Below are 18523 nucleotides of genomic sequence, written 5' to 3'. Positions count from 1 at the left end.
CTGAATCTCATAAATTACTTCTGTGGAGACACTGGCCAATAGCCTCCATGCTTGATGGCCACCTTATCCTATATTTGTTCCAGCAATGACATGGCAAGAAGACCTCCGTCCTACTCAAGGACAGCGCTCCTACAATTTGCTTCTGAGGTTACAAGGCCCAGGCTGTCTTTGAGCCACAATCCTCACAATTCACCTTCCTGAGTAGTTAAGGTTATATGCCTGAGCCATCATTAGGTACTTAGCTCATCTCTCTCACATTTGGGGGAAGTATATATATATTTGTTAGAAAGGTTGGTATTAGATATGTCCTTTTAAAACCTTAAATGTGTTGCCCTTGCTGTCTAATATTTAATCTAGTGTTTGATTAGAAATTTGTCATAATATGATTGAAGATCCCTTGTGTGATGAGTTGTGTCTCTGTGCTTTGGGAGGTTTCCTGTCTTTGTTTAATTAGAATGTGTCTTAGTGTGGACCTGTGTAATTATGTTAATTGTTTTCTTTAAGCTGCTAGATTCCTGGATGGAAGGGTTAATGCTTTCAATCAAATTTGGGAAGGATTTGGTCATTATTCCTTCAAATACTACGTATTTCGTTTTTTTTATCCCTGTATGTTATACATATATACATTATACATCGTACATACAATACATATTCACATTGTATATTTGAATATACATATATATGCCTACATATTTATATTATATATACATTTATATACATATATTTTTCACATAACTTCCACTTTTGTGATTGTTTATGGTAGGAAGTCTAGATTGATCCCAGCTACTCCATCAGAGTTAGAGTTAGGAGTTTTCCTTTTTATTTCTTGGTGAAAATATGCATTTCTCAGCAAGGATAACAAAACTGGTACAAATAAGAGCTAGCTTTGAGTTTTCTCTCTCTCTCTCTCTCTCTCTCTGTCTCTTTCTCTCTCTCTTTCTGATTTCCTGCCTCTGTTTCCAGCTCTCTGAGCACAGGACCATTGCTTACCAAGTTGTTTTATTGTGTGCTGTGATCTACTAGTGTGCGCACAGTCATGTTCTGCTTCAAAGGTCACCATGCTGCACCTGGAAGAGGAGCTGTCTACAAAGTCAGCCTGCATGGGTGTGCCTGCCTCTTTCTTGAGTTCAGAGTCCCCATAGCTACTGGGGTGGCCTTAGTAGATGCTCATGTGCCCGGACTGCTGACTGCTGAATGTGGGCGACTCAAGCACAGCCTCTTTATTTACCCAAGTCAGAAGTCTGTGTTGGATCCGGGGGGCACTGCCCTGTTGGTGACTGTGCCAGGAGGAAGGCTGTGGGTAGCAGGAGCCTCAATGTGGCCTGACCTCTGGGGAAGAGAAAGAATAGGTCAACTCTAAAGGGAAAAAGAATGAAGAGAGAAAAGAAGCAGTAAAACCTTTATCAATTAAAAACATAAGAGTTTGGAAGTGGAAAGGCAGTGGAAATATTCTAAATAACAATAAAAATTGCTAACATGGATAGAAGATGGATCACATTTTGTCATATATAATTTTGAAAAAAACATACTAGGAATGAAAATTTAAAAGTCAAAATTTAAAACACTATTTGGATTATAACTACACAGTATAGCTCAGTGGTTAAACATTGGCCTAGCATATGTGAAGCAATGGTGTGATCTCTTAAGCATTACAAAGCACACACACAAAAACCACAAGAACACACACACACACACACACACACACCACATACACACATTTGGAATATTGATATTATCATATTAAACAGAGGAAATTATCACAAATAGAAAATGTAGGTTAATATATGAAATAATAATATTTCTCGTCCTATTTAAAAGTTTAGTAGAAATAAAATAATCACAATAGATTCTTATAGATTAAGTAAACTGAAAATTAAGCAATAGAAGACATGAGAACCTTTTCAAATAAGTTTTAAATAATAAACATGTTGACACATGTATCCTTTCATTTTGACAAAAAATTGATGCTAGTGGTGTTTTAAATCAAGATTTAGAATATTATAACCAAGTGCTCTATATCTTGCTAGGGGTGGCTATATCTCTAATCATTTCTCTCTGAATATTTTTATAATAAGATATTATAGTTGCTCAGTCTCTCCCGAATTACAAACCCTATTTACATTTCCCACCATAGCTAGAAAATAGCAGCCAAAAATCACCATTCCCAGCTCAAACATTTTTTTTTAATTAAGTAAAAATATTTCCAAAAATCACCAGGTAATGAAACTTTTCTTAATAAAGTATGTGCTTCTTAAAAATACAGTATTTGCTACCTGGACAAATATGTTTACATCTATAAGAAATAATTTTTTTAAATTTACCAACCTTATAAAAATTCAAAAAATAATTTTTAAATATTCACTTTATAAATATTTTAAAAACAAAATATATGTGTCTGAATAATTTACATGTGTAAAAATCATGCAAAATTATATTAACTAGTCCTACAACTCTGAAAAAAGAATTACCCTGAAGAAACAGAAGAAAATATTTAAGTTCAAAATTTGAAATTTAGAAAATAAAATGAAATGTACTTTTTAGATGACTAAAGTAACTGTAAACCCTCTGCATACAAATTTTCTTATAAAAATGCATGGACAAAGAAAGCAAAAACACTCATTGATCAATAGCCACAGCAAAAGCATCAGTAGTTCTTTTTTTTAGCATACAACAAAAATCGATGGACAACGTTCCTTCCATAAGCTGGGAAGGGAGGTGAAGGGTAAACAAAGGAGGAGGCTGCAATGCTTGGTAAGAAATGTATGCATTATCCTGCCCATGTAATTGTAACCCCTCTGTACAGTATGCTCTCAAATAAAATAAAATAAAATTAAAATAAATAAATAAATAAATTAAAAAAAAGAAATGTACTTATTTATGTAACTGTAACCCCTTTGTACATTACCTTTACAATAAAATTAAATTGAAATTAAAAATAAAGCAAACAATATACCAATAAGAATTCTTATAAGCCATTGGTTAAAACCTTTGTAAAAAACTGCCCTAAGCACCCAAGGAATATATTTTGATGATGCTACTTTAATAATTAAACTTCAGTAGAGAAGCAAAAATTGTAAAAACTGTTACAAAGTAAAGTAATTAATCAGAATATGTTACTATTCATAATAATCATAAGCTGAATTTATAGGGATAGTCAAATATGTAAGAAATGAGACAATTTGCCATACATTTGCACTTAATATGTGAGAAAGAATTTTCTAGGTCTTAAATATATCTTAAGCTTAATACTCAAAACTTAAAATATATCTTAAATTTAATAAAGAACCTATTCTGTCACATCATATGATAATCAGATAAAGCTGATATTAGAGCAAAGAACAGATTCTACTAAGTTTTTGTATGTTAATGTATATACTTATTTTGGTTGTGGGAAACTGGGGATTTCAACTTTAGTTATTGCTCATGCTAGGCAGGCGTCATGTCAGTGGTTAATTTTAGGATAGGGGTTCCCTTTCCACAAGAACATGCATCTGATCTGTCATTTTAGCCTTCCCATCATCAATGGAATCAGAGTTGCAGACCAACTTGTCTAGCTTCCTACCTTGCCTGGTCTGGATTCCGCAGTCCTTCCAATCTTAGACTGTAGATAGTGCAGTGTGGTGGAAATGATCCAATGCACCCAGCTATAGATTGAGAAGGAGGTCCACTAAACTTTCGGCCTGGTTCTATTCTCAAGCCTCCTCAGTAGTTACGAGTAGAGGTGGGAGCCCATGGTGCCAAGCAGTAAGAGTATTTTCTAAAGTAACTAGACATATATATGACTTGTGATTACCTCAGGAAAAAAATAAAAAAGCAGTGAAGCATAGAGGACAGACAGAATTTTAACTAGCTACTCAGAGGCTGAATCAGCTTAGGTAGCTACTCGAGAGGCTGAGATCTGAAGGCCACTGTTCAAAGCCAGTCAAATCATGAAAATACATGCGATTATCTCCAAAAAACCAGAAGTGGAACAGTGGCTCAAGTGGTAGACCATTACCTTTAGACAGAGAAGCTGAGGAATAATGCTTGCGCAGTATGAAGCCTCAAGAATAATGAATGTATGCATGAGCACATGCACATGTGTGTGCGGGGACTCGCACGAGCGTCCACACACATGCACACAAACACACACAAATGAGTATTTCAATGTGAAGTTCTTTCATTTTAACCTTGCTGTACTTTATTTCCCTGTATTAGTTCACAAATTAACAAAATCAGCTAACCACGTATTTACATACAACTCATGTTTCTTTAAAGTCTACTCTCTTTTTGGAAGCCTGCTTTTATTTGACCCAAAAGTAAATTATTCAGGAAGTCAATTCATCTCTCTCAAGTCTGTTGTATTAGATGATTTTTAGGTTCCTCCTAGGAACATGATTTTGTGTAATCCTGCATGAAGCAACATAACCCTGTCAAACAATTAATAATAGGTTTTTCTCCGCCTGGCGAACATCTGTAGTTTTACTAACTTCATAAAATTCATGATCTGTCTGTGTATGCCAAAGACTGCTGGGCAAATAAAAAGACCCTTCTCAGAACTTAGCATTTGTATACTATTCATAGGTATGAGGTGTTTAAATATTACTGAATTTTTTTTGGAATAAATAATATTCATCTTGACTATCTTGAGAAAGAAAAATTAGTTTCTCAGCGCTTCAGGTAAGAACATGAGTGAAAGAAACAAAAGGAAAAGTGAAGAACAATATCCATATATTCAAATGAAACAAAACAACCCAAGAAAACACAAATTAATTCAGTACTCAAGAACCTGCAGGAAATGCAAATATAAAAAAATCAACTATGACAAGCTTATGAATATCCTTAATCCATGGGAGTGAACTGTTGTAAGGATAGTGCTTAAAGCCCAGACTGGACAGAAAGATCTGTACACAATGCCACGCACCTGTTATTTTAAATTCCAGGAAGAATAACATAAAGTGTACTGAGCCCCAAATCAGATACAAGTAGGAAGCCAGATTCTATCTGAAAAATAATCAGGATAATTTAAGTCTGAGGACATGACAAAATGGTAAGAACAACCATTTCGGGGGCACAAGACACTCAATTCAAACTCTAATATTATGGGTATTAAAGAAAAAAACTATGATTTTAAATAATTGGAATAATGGTAAGATTTGAGTATTTGAGTGGAGAAAAATCCATGAGAGAGACAGAATGAACCCACATTGCAATACTTTCTACTTAAGTGATAATGTTTTGTGATACTTCAGACAAAACAGTTACCTTGCTAATGAGTATGGATTTGCACTTGGGTGATGGAAATACTCTATTTACACAGGGGTAAATTAAATAGATTTTTGGGGGTAGATGGTACTTCTTGAACTAAGACCCTAGATGATGTCCCTGAGCTTTTTCTCTCAAGGCTACCACTCTACCACTTTCAGCCACAGTTCCAATTCTAATTTTCTGTTGGTTGTTTGGAGATAAGAGGCTCATGGACTTTCCTGCCCAGGATGGCTTCAAACCACAATCGTCAGATCTCACCCTCTGAGTAACCAGAATTCCAGCCATGAGTCATCAATGATTTTAATAATTTAGTAAATTGTGCAGTTACAGAAGTTATAAATTATCCTTATAACCTGTGTAATATATGTGTGTGTAAATGCATACGGATAGAAATATTTTAGCATATTTTTGTATCTACAATAGAGTTGTGAAATCATCCTTCATTATAAAATAAAATGGTAGCCGGGCGCCGGTGGCTCATGCCTGTAATCCTAGCTACTCAGGAGGCAGAGATCTGAGAATCGCAAGTCAAAGCAGACAGGAAAGGAAAGTTGGAGAGATTCTTATCTCCCATAAACCACTCAAAAACCGGAAGGGGCACTGTGGCCCAATTGGTAGAGTGCTAGCCATGAGCTGAAGAGCTGAGGGAGAGCGCCCAGGTCCCAAGTTCAAGCCCCACGACAGACGAAAAATAAATAAATAAAAATAAAATAAAATGGAAACAAAAGTTAATAAGGAGCAAAACAAAGAGAATTGTCACAGGTTTCTTGTTGTTGGATGTAATATGAATTGTGAGAATCAGTTTGGCAAAATCATCTCTACTTTAACAAAATGGATAATAGCTATTAAATCCAATCCATCTATTTGCCCATATTGTGCATCCTCACACATGAGTGTCAAAATCAAACCACAGTTTCTGCTATTGTATTTAACTCACCTGTTATAAGTTAGAGGATAGATGAAGTAATCAAATAAAGATTAAAATAATAGTATGTGAGGCTATGAGTTAAAGCTGAAAATGATTTTAAGTATGATAATAGCTTATTAAATTGCATATTTCTTACTTTTACTCTATTGTCATGTCCCTCATTCCCACATTAGAAAAGTACATAGAAGGTTCTCACTAAATTATATGTACAATTATGAAAAAAAGTATTGAAAAAATATGGACACAGTGTGGTTTTAGCTTATTGTGACCTGTAGGGGGTAGTGTGTTTTTGAGGATATGCAATACGTTCTAATGGAGATGAAGAGAGGGATGATAGAAAATGTAGGTTAATATATGAAATAATAATATTTCTCGTCCTATTTAAAAGTTTAGTAGAAATAAAATAATCACAATAGATTCTTATAGATTAAGTAAACTGAAAATTAAGCAATAGAAGACATGAGAACCTTTTCAAATAAGTTTTAAATAATAAACATGTTGACACATGTATCCTTTCATTTTGACAAAAAATTGATGCTAGTGGTGTTTTAAATCAAGATTTAGAATATTATAACCAAGTGCTCTATATCTTGCTAGGGGTGGCTATATCTCTAATCATTTCTCTCTGAATATTTTTATAATAAGATATTATAGTTGCTCAGTCTCTCCCGAATTACAAACCCTATTTACATTTCCCACCATAGCTAGAAAATAGCAGCCAAAAATCACCATTCCCAGCTCAAACATTTTTTTTTAATTAAGTAAAAATATTTCCAAAAATCACCAGGTAATGAAACTTTTCTTAATAAAGTATGTGCTTCTTAAAAATACAGTATTTGCTACCTGGACAAATATGTTTACATCTATAAGAAATAATTTTTTTAAATTTACCAACCTTATAAAAATTCAAAAAATAATTTTTAAATATTCACTTTATAAATATTTTAAAAACAAAATATATGTGTCTGAATAATTTACATGTGTAAAAATCATGCAAAATTATATTAACTAGTCCTACAACTCTGAAAAAAGAATTACCCTGAAGAAACAGAAGAAAATATTTAAGTTCAAAATTTGAAATTTAGAAAATAAAATGAAATGTACTTTTTAGATGACTAAAGTAACTGTAAACCCTCTGCATACAAATTTTCTTATAAAAATGCATGAACAAAGAAAGCAAAAACACTCATTGATCAATAGCCACAGCAAAAGCATCAGTAGTTCTTTTTTTTAGCATACAACAAAAATCGATGGACAACGTTCCTTCCATAAGCTGGGAAGGGAGGTGAAGGGTAAACAAAGGAGGAGGCTGCAATGCTTGGTAAGAAATGTATGCATTATCCTGCCCATGTAATTGTAACCCCTCTGTACAGTATGCTCTCAAATAAAATAAAATAAAATTAAAATAAATAAATAAATTAATTAAAAAAAAGAAATGTACTTATTTATGTAACTGTAACCCCTTTGTACATTACCTTTACAATAAAATTAAATTGAAATTAAAAATAAAGCAAACAATATACCAATAAGAATTCTTATAAGCCATTGGTTAAAACCTTTGTAAAAAACTGCCCTAAGCACCCAAGGAATATATTTTGATGATGCTACTTTAATAATTAAACTTCAGTAGAGAAGCAAAAATTGTAAAAACTGTTACAAAGTAAAGTAATTAATCAGAATATGTTACTATTCATAATAATCATAAGCTGAATTTATAGGGATAGTCAAATATGTAAGAAATGAGACAATTTGCCATACATTTGCACTTAATATGTGAGAAAGAATTTTCTAGGTCTTAAATATATCTTAAGCTTAATACTCAAAACTTAAAATATATCTTAAATTTAATAAAGAACCTATTCTGTCACATCATATGATAATCAGATAAAGCTGATATTAGAGCAAAGAACAGATTCTACTAAGTTTTTGTATGTTAATGTATATACTTATTTTGGTTGTGGGAAACTGGGGATTTCAACTTTAGTTATTGCTCATGCTAGGCAGGCGTCATGTCAGTGGTTAATTTTAGGATAGGGGTTCCCTTTCCACAAGAACATGCATCTGATCTGTCATTTTAGCCTTCCCATCATCAATGGAATCAGAGTTGCAGACCAACTTGTCTAGCTTCCTACCTTGCCTGGTCTGGATTCCGCAGTCCTTCCAATCTTAGACTGTAGATAGTGCAGTGTGGTGGAAATGATCCAATGCACCCAGCTATAGATTGAGAAGGAGGTCCACTAAACTTTCGGCCTGGTTCTATTCTCAAGCCTCCTCAGTAGTTACGAGTAGAGGTGGGAGCCCATGGTGCCAAGCAGTAAGAGTATTTTCTAAAGTAACTAGACATATATATGACTTGTGATTACCTCAGGAAAAAAATAAAAAAGCAGTGAAGCATAGAGGACAGACAGAATTTTAACTAGCTACTCAGAGGCTGAATCAGCTTAGGTAGCTACTCGAGAGGCTGAGATCTGAAGGCCACTGTTCAAAGCCAGTCAAATCATGAAAATACATGCGATTATCTCCAAAAAACCAGAAGTGGAACAGTGGCTCAAGTGGTAGACCATTACCTTTAGACAGAGAAGCTGAGGAATAATGCTTGCGCAGTATGAAGCCTCAAGAATAATGAATGTATGCATGAGCACATGCACATGTGTGTGCGGGGACTCGCACGAGCGTCCACACACATGCACACAAACACACACAAATGAGTATTTCAATGTGAAGTTCTTTCATTTTAACCTTGCTGTACTTTATTTCCCTGTATTAGTTCACAAATTAACAAAATCAGCTAACCACGTATTTACATACAACTCATGTTTCTTTAAAGTCTACTCTCTTTTTGGAAGCCTGCTTTTATTTGACCCAAAAGTAAATTATTCAGGAAGTCAATTCATCTCTCTCAAGTCTGTTGTATTAGATGATTTTTAGGTTCCTCCTAGGAACATGATTTTGTGTAATCCTGCATGAAGCAACATAACCCTGTCAAACAATTAATAATAGGTTTTTCTCCGCCTGGCGAACATCTGTAGTTTTACTAACTTCATAAAATTCATGATCTGTCTGTGTATGCCAAAGACTGCTGGGCAAATAAAAAGACCCTTCTCAGAACTTAGCATTTGTATACTATTCATAGGTATGAGGTGTTTAAATATTACTGAATTTTTTTTGGAATAAATAATATTCATCTTGACTATCTTGAGAAAGAAAAATTAGTTTCTCAGCGCTTCAGGTAAGAACATGAGTGAAAGAAACAAAAGGAAAAGTGAAGAACAATATCCATATATTCAAATGAAACAAAACAACCCAAGAAAACACAAATTAATTCAGTACTCAAGAACCTGCAGGAAATGCAAATATAAAAAAATCAACTATGACAAGCTTATGAATATCCTTAATCCATGGGAGTGAACTGTTGTAAGGATAGTGCTTAAAGCCCAGACTGGACAGAAAGATCTGTACACAATGCCACGCACCTGTTATTTTAAATTCCAGGAAGAATAACATAAAGTGTACTGAGCCCCAAATCAGATACAAGTAGGAAGCCAGATTCTATCTGAAAAATAATCAGGATAATTTAAGTCTGAGGACATGACAAAATGGTAAGAACAACCATTTCGGGGGCACAAGACACTCAATTCAAACTCTAATATTATGGGTATTAAAGAAAAAAACTATGATTTTAAATAATTGGAATAATGGTAAGATTTGAGTATTTGAGTGGAGAAAAATCCATGAGAGAGACAGAATGAACCCACATTGCAATACTTTCTACTTAAGTGATAATGTTTTGTGATACTTCAGACAAAACAGTTACCTTGCTAATGAGTATGGATTTGCACTTGGGTGATGGAAATACTCTATTTACACAGGGGTAAATTAAATAGATTTTTGGGGGTAGATGGTACTTCTTGAACTAAGACCCTAGATGATGTCCCTGAGCTTTTTCTCTCAAGGCTACCACTCTACCACTTTCAGCCACAGTTCCAATTCTAATTTTCTGTTGGTTGTTTGGAGATAAGAGGCTCATGGACTTTCCTGCCCAGGATGGCTTCAAACCACAATCGTCAGATCTCACCCTCCGAGTAACCAGAATTCCAGCCATGAGTCATCAATGATTTTAATAATTTAGTAAATTGTGCAGTTACAGAAGTTATAAATTATCCTTATAACCTGTGTAATATATGTGTGTGTAAATGCATACGGATAGAAATATTTTAGCATATTTTTGTATCTACAATAGAGTTGTGAAATCATCCTTCATTATAAAATAAAATGGTAGCCGGGCGCCGGTGGCTCATGCCTGTAATCCTAGCTACTCAGGAGGCAGAGATCTGAGAATCGCAAGTCAAAGCAGACAGGAAAGGAAAGTTGGAGAGATTCTTATCTCCCATAAACCACTCAAAAACCGGAAGGGGCACTGTGGCCCAATTGGTAGAGTGCTAGCCATGAGCTGAAGAGCTGAGGGAGAGCGCCCAGGTCCCAAGTTCAAGCCCCACGACAGACGAAAAATAAATAAATAAAAATAAAATAAAATGGAAACAAAAGTTAATAAGGAGCAAAACAAAGAGAATTGTCACAGGTTTCTTGTTGTTGGATGTAATATGAATTGTGAGAATCAGTTTGGCAAAATCATCTCTACTTTAACAAAATGGATAATAGCTATTAAATCCAATCCATCTATTTGCCCATATTGTGCATCCTCACACATGAGTGTCAAAATCAAACCACAGTTTCTGCTATTGTATTTAACTCACCTGTTATAAGTTAGAGGATAGATGAAGTAATCAAATAAAGATTAAAATAATAGTATGTGAGGCTATGAGTTAAAGCTGAAAATGATTTTAAGTATGATAATAGCTTATTAAATTGCATATTTCTTACTTTTACTCTATTGTCATGTCCCTCATTCCCACATTAGAAAAGTACATAGAAGGTTCTCACTAAATTATATGTACAATTATGAAAAAAAGTATTGAAAAAATATGGACACAGTGTGGTTTTAGCTTATTGTGACCTGTAGGGGGTAGTGTGTTTTTGAGGATATGCAATACGTTCTAATGGAGATGAAGAGAGGGATGTGATTATTCTGGAAAACTGGCTAGAGGGTTGTTCCCAGAAAGATAGTGATGAATTCTTCCAAAAGGTTACAGTAAAATCACTTTCACAACCATGTTCACTGCTGCACTATTCACCGTAGAAAACTGATGGAAATAGCCCAGATTCCCTTTGGCAGAGGGATGGTTAGAGAAAGTGTGGCACATGTACACAATTGGATTGCACCAATCCATTATGAAGACTGTTACATTATTTGCAAAGAAATGGATAGATCTAAAAATATGTTAAGTAAACTAAGTCAGAGACACACACACAAAGGAACCATGTTCTGTCTCATATTTGGAAGATAGAACTTTATGCAAGTTTTCACAACAATATTAACCAAAGCATGCTATTTGCAGAGGAGAATTTCAAAGGTGTATTTTCTTATAAAATTGAATTTTTAATCCAACAAAATGAATACCAGGAAACTATCACTTAAGATATGAGGGGAATTCAAAGGGAAGGAATAAAAAGAGTTATGGAGGAAGAGCGTGAAGGCATAATATTCAATACAGATAGTATGAAAGTAGAAAAAATTAAAGTGGGGTGAGATTTGGAAGGGTGTGGAGAAGTTATGTAAAGATCCATTGTACTTAAAAACTGATTTGTTGAATGGAAATTCTCTTGTACAATTATTTAAGGTAATAAAAATATAATTAAAAACAATGGAGACATTTTACCTTAAACTGTGTTCTCTTAAACCATGAGTCAATATAATAGTTTCCTCCTCAGAAATGTTCTTTGCAGGTATGTTCCTCACATTAACAGAAATGTGATCAGCACAATGTATATCAATCCATCACATTGCACATCATAAAGAGACACACTATAAATTCTATTTCCATCTCTTTAAAAAAAAATTGTTTGCTCTATAAATTAATCAGAGGCATGGATTTTGTGGCTATTTAGTTCATTGAACATCTGTCTCTCTCTTCCTCTCTCTCATTCATGGTTCTCATATGATTGTTCCATAATTATCCTAATTTATTTTGTTGTTATATTTTTGGTTGCATCATTTCACTTTCTGCTCTGCCATTTCCCAAATCATTTACATAGAAAGTATTATTTCCTATGTTTTCATTCCTAGAATAAGCTGCACATGGAGACACCACTGGTCCTCATTTTCATTCTGTACCTTTTAATACGGAGGAAAATCTTTCCTCTGCTTTCTATCAATTCTCTACTCTCCAGTTAGAATAATTTAGAATCGTAAAAATGGAAAAAGAGAAAATAAGTCATGGTGAAAAAAAAAAGATGCAGAAAATTCACTGGATTTTTCTGAACAGTTCAACCAACGTCAACTACTGGGGAAATACATAGACACCTCATTCCGACTGGTACTCAGTCTCTGGTTAGGCAATTCTGATGAAGACAAGGAAGAAGATGAAAAAGTGAGGAATGGTATCATTTGCAAGAAAAAAATGGAGAAGGATCCAAGCAAATTTCTTCTTTGGGCTGCCGAAATTAATCGGCTTTCTACAGTGTGGCGAAACCTTTCCAAAAAGGCCACTAGGGATGACGATGAGTATACCGCTCTTCATCAGGAAACCTACAGTTGACACTGACACATTGTCCATGAGTTGGTGGCTCGAGGCAAATATTCATGCAATAACTGTGAATGGCTGGACACACCTGCACAGTGCTTATACGTGGAATAATACCAGTGTGGCTTCTTTCTTACTTCATCATGATGCAGATACCAATGTCTAAACGAAAGGCCTCTTGACCCCCTTGCATCTTGCTGCTGGGAATAGAAACAGCAAAGATACGTTTGATCTCCTTCTTTTGAACCATTATATTAAACCAGGTCTGAAGAACAACTTGGAAGAAACTGCATTTGATACTGCCAAAAGATAAGTATGTATGACTACCTCTTTGAAGTTGTGAAAGGCTGTACAAATTGTTCTCCTACGTCTTAATGATTTGGTTAAGTTACTTAAATTTCAAAAATGCCAGTCCATCCTTTGTCTCTGTACAAAATATTTTCACAATACAAAGCAACAGCAATATCTTACTTTAAAAATTCATGGATTCCATGGTATTCTTCCAAATGAATTGCCTGACTTTGATGTCAAAATATATTCAAGAGTTGTTTGTATACATCTATAATGATTTCTGTAGAGCTTGTGATTTTTAAAATCAGAAATAATTTTAATGTATCTGTTGAAATGAGTAGTACAGAACCTAAAGACATTTCTGGTGCTTGTCTGAAGAAAGTATATTTTAACATATTCTGTATTCTGTTTGTAAAATGTCCATAATCTATTTCATTCTCTCCTAGATATAATGCTTTAAATACTACATTATTATATATTATATAAATTCATTAATAAATGTGTCCTTACAGATTGCATTCCATATAAAAACAGTTTAAGATTCTTTTTTCTCCTAGGTCCTTATAGTATTTTATTTCTTTGGGATAAAATTAAAATGTTATCTAATTTCAAAAGTTTTGTAAAGGTTATGCTATGTAAAGACCTTTCTAAATTGAAGATTTAATACACTGATGTCAAACTAACTTTTAATTATATGAATCACATATGTTGTTACACTTATATTTTTGTAATCAACTTTTTAATAACTGTTTTTCATTTCTAGCAACTGAAGAATGAAAAATATGGAATAATTCGCATATTTTCATATCATCCTTGTCCAAGTGGCATGTCAATCTCTATATTGTTGTAATTTATGTATACGTGCTGCTGAAGCATGTAGTATCCTGTAAATTTAAGTTGTTAATGATGCAATCTTTATACAGGCATATATCCTTGGTTGCCTATTTGTAGCAAGGAAACCTTATTGTTACTAACAATGTTATTGATCTTATTTCTCTGAAATTCTGTGTATAGTGGAAAAACATATTGTTTGGTAGATTGCTCAAACTTGCATTTTTTTGCCAATGACTATTTTAAGTCTTTTTCATTTTAAATTTGATCATACTTTGAAGCCTTTATGGCTAGGTTCAAAGAGATGGCTTTTCAAGTACTTATTTATCAACTGAGTTAGCTTTGTGGAGCTAATGGATTCAAAGTAAGCCTTGCTGAAGTGCTACTTCTAAACTTTTGCAGCTTAAAATTTCCCAAATGAGGTCTTACTGGCACAAATGTCTACTGACCCTTTACCCTTCTTCCATGTAGTAACAGACCAAACAGAATATCTTACCCTGACAGTAAAGATTATCTTACTGGAAAAAAACTAATCTTAGTTACAAGGGATCATAGAGAAATAAACAGTTCTGACTAGAAAGTATTTTATCATAATTGTTTATTATACCTACCATTTCAAAAGTAGCTAAAGCCAAGAAGGTGAAAAAAAATTGTTCTTATGCATGATTACCTAATGTCCTGACCATCCAACCAGGCAGGAACTTACACTACTGAATTTCTATCACCAAATATTTCCATAGCTCCAGGAGAAGTCCATATTGTTCTCCTTGATATTAGGCCTTAAATTGGTAATGTTTTAATCACAGTGTTTCCTCTTGCCTCTAGGCTGTAAATCTACAAATGTTAAAGCTTTAGGTCTAACTCTACCAAACTCTGGGGTAGAGATAATGGAATAATACTGTAAAACAGAGTTGCCTTTGATACCCTAACCACAACAGAACAATGAAAAACATTTCCTTATATTATATATAGTTATATATTTTATATTTATATGTGCTAATTTTATGTTTCACACAATGAAACTTACTAGAATTAATCGATAATTTGACAAATAAATTGATATTTATTACAATAAATAGATTGGAATATAAATAATTAGGTTTAGAATATATATTAGAATCTAAGAAGTATCAATGCAATGTCTTCGGTATAAACTTGTGATACCTTCTAAGTGTCCTTAGTCTACTGAATTCACATGGTAAAAAACAATGTTGTTTTCCTCTAATCTGCAAGGGATTTTACTCTGCTGCTCTGTATATTGTTTTAACTCGTTGGCCCAGAATGGTTTTCTAAATATTTCTGATCATACCCAAATTTTGCTGATATGATGTCCAAAAGGTATTATTATTCTACAGGACCCACGCATCCTAGGATCCCAGGTCCCAGTTATCTGCATCATCAGATAACAAGGGCAAGTCTTCCCACCTAGGCCCATGCAACATGCCAACAGAAAGTAATTGAAGACTCATCTTAACTTCTCATTTCCTATAATAATTTAGTGCCCCAATTACACAGGGTTTAGCAGTAAGCAATTGTGAAATGCAAGGCAACTTAAAAATGAAAGATGAGATCACAAAATCTGAGAGAAACTACTGTAATTCACACTTTCAATTTACAGATGACTAGCCCATATGAGTGAACATGATCACAAATGTCACAAGAATATTTTTAATACCCCTCTCCTAATGATTAATGAAAGATTTCAGTCTAGTATAAGTAGGGCAAAAAATAGTTCCTGGAAGGATAGATCCATAATTTGTCTACCAAGTCTCGGAAAACTTGAATTAGAAGTCAAATATCATTCAGAAAAACATTAATTGAGAAGATCCTTAGTGCTTCAAAACACTAGTACTTCAGTAAAACTTGGTTATGTAGTATAAAAAGGTTGTCATTCCCAAATCAATGGGAACCTATATTTAATCTCCTGAAAATATATTCCTTTTCAAATAATTTTTAGGGGGTCCGGGTGTGGGGCCTGATCTCTGGGCTTGGGCGCTGTCCCTCAGCTCTTCAGCTTAAGGCTAGGACTCTACCACTTGAGTCACAGCACAACTTCCAGATTTTTTTTTGGTCATGTGATGCTGGGGAATTGAACACAGGACCTCATGCATGCAAGCAAGTGCTTTACCACTGAGCCACCTTCCCAGCCCCTCAAATAAACTTTTTAAAGAAACATTCTCCAAAATAACATTTGACGAGTAGATGATACTTAGTGACATTACAAGTTTTTCAAGTGGAAGGAACAAGTTACAATAGAGATGATTTATTATCCAGCACTAATACCAAACAGGTTCAACCATTCCTTAAATTATAGAAATAGTAGCCCCCTCCATTTGTGTTGTTCAGTAGATGCCTTCCAGAAATGTGTTACATAGATCAGTCTCCCATATTTCAAGCCTAAACATTAGCTAATAAATTAAGTTTCATCAAATAATAAGGTACATTTTAAAAGATCACGGATATTTGCCTTATCATGTTGATTGATGTTTTCCTTAAGAAAGATGACTTCAAGTTTTGAATATGGGTACTCATTAGAAATGTGACAAACATAAAATCTGTCTTCTATTTCTATCATATTCCTCCACAGTAATAAATTTTCGTTTTCTTCTTTTCCCAAAAGTTATAGGTAGTAGAAAATATTATCCCATGTAAAATAAAATAATCACCTCTTCCTAGCAAATATTGACATGCCAAAACTAAACCAAGATGAGGCAAACTATCTTAACAGGCCCATATCAAGCATTGAAATAGAAACAGCAATAAGAGACCTCCCAGCTAAGAAAAGTCCAGGACCAGATGGTTTCACAGCGGAATTTTACAAGGCCTTCAAAGCAGAGCTCACACCAATTCTCCTCCAACTCTTCAATGAAATTGAAAGAGAAAGCTCACTACCGAACACATTCTATGAAGCCATCATAACCCTCATCCCAAAACCAGGCAGGGACTCATCAAAGAAAGAGAACTATAGACCCATTTCTTTGATGAACATTGATGCAAAACTTCTCAACAAAATTTTGGCCAACCGACTTCAACAATTCATCCAAAAAATCATACACCACGATCAAACAGGATTCATTTCAGGGATGCAAAGCTGGTTCAATATACGCAAATCAATTAATATTATTCATCACATCAACAGGAGCAAGAATAAAAACCACATGGTTATCTCAATAGACGCAGAAAAAGCATTCGACAAGATCCAACACCCCTTTATGATGAAGGTTTTGGAAAAATTAGGAATCCATGGAACATTCCTCAATACAATAAAGGCTGTATATGACAAACCTACAGCCAGCACTATACTCAATGGTGAAAAACTAAAGCCATTTCCTCTTAACTCAGGGACAAGACAAGGATGCCCACTCTCTCCACTTCTCTTCAATCTAGTGTTAGAATGCCTAGCTACAGCAATAAGACAAGATGCAGACATAAAGGGGATCCAAATAGGGAAAGAAGAAATAAAACTCTCCCTCTTTGCAGATGACATGATCTTGTATTTAAAGAATCCCATAGACTCCACTCCCAAATTACTCAAGCTGATTCAAAACTTTGGCAAAGTAGCAGGTTATAAAATTAACCCCCCAAAATCAATGGCTTTTCTGTATGCCAACAATGAGAAAAGTGTGGCTGAAGTTAGGAAAGCAACTCCATTTGTAATAGCCCCACAAAAAATAAAATACCTAGGAATTAACTTAACTAAAGAAGTGAAGGACCTCTATGATGAAAACTTTAAAATCTTGAAAAAGGAAATCAACACAGAACTTAAAAAATGACAAAACCTCCCATGCTCCTGGATTGGAAAGATTAACATCGTGAAAATGGCAATACTTCCCAAGGCAATCTACAAATTCAACGCAATACCTATCAAAATTCCACCCTCATTCTTCAAGGAAATAGAAGAGGCAATCCAAAAATTCATATGGAACAATAAAAGACCCCGAATAGCAAAAACGCTCCTCAACGGAAAGAACACGGCTGGAGGAATATCAATACCAAATTTGAAACTCTACTATAAAGCCATAGTAATCAAAACAGCTTGGTATTGGCATAAGAACAGACCTCAGGACCAATGGAATAGAATTGAAAACCCAGAAATGAACCTACAGACCTATAGCCATCTAATCTTCAATAAGGGAGCTAAAACAATAGAATGGAAGACAGACAGACTCTTCAGTAAATGGTGCTGGCAAAACTGGTTAACTACATGTAGAAAACTAAAGCTAGATCCTTATATATCACCCTGCACCAGAATCAACTCCAAATGGATCAAAGACCTTGAACTCAAAGCAGACACTCTGAAAACATTACAGGATGGAATAGGAGAAACCCTGTGTCTCCTTGGCTCAGGCCGAAATTTTCTGAATAGAGACCCGGAAACACAACAAATCAAAAAAGGCTGGACAAATGGGATTGTATAAGGTTGCAGAGCTTCTGCAGGGCAAATGACATAGCTAGCAAGATCAATAGAAAGCCCACGGACTGGGAGAAGATCTTTACTAGCCATACAATGGACAAGGGTCTCATATCTAAAATATACTTGGAACTCAAAAAATTAAACCACCCAACAACAAATCCTCAAAGAAAC

General features: G+C 34.4%; 1 pseudogene; it reads right to left on the bottom strand.

The window, feature by feature from the left end:
- Nucleotides 1-13883: 13883 nt before the first annotated feature.
- On the bottom strand, nucleotides 13884-13983 carry LOC122111711 (annotated as a pseudogene).
- Between the last annotated feature and the right edge of the window lie 4540 nt (nucleotides 13984-18523).

Source organism: Dipodomys spectabilis, unplaced genomic scaffold (assembly GCF_019054845.1).
Source record: "Dipodomys spectabilis isolate Male_0828 unplaced genomic scaffold, ASM1905484v1 ptg000086l, whole genome shotgun sequence".
In the NCBI taxonomy this organism is placed as follows: Eukaryota; Metazoa; Chordata; class Mammalia; order Rodentia; family Heteromyidae; genus Dipodomys; species Dipodomys spectabilis.
Note: the sequence above shows the minus strand (reverse complement) of the source record. Positions and strands in the feature narration are given on the sequence as shown.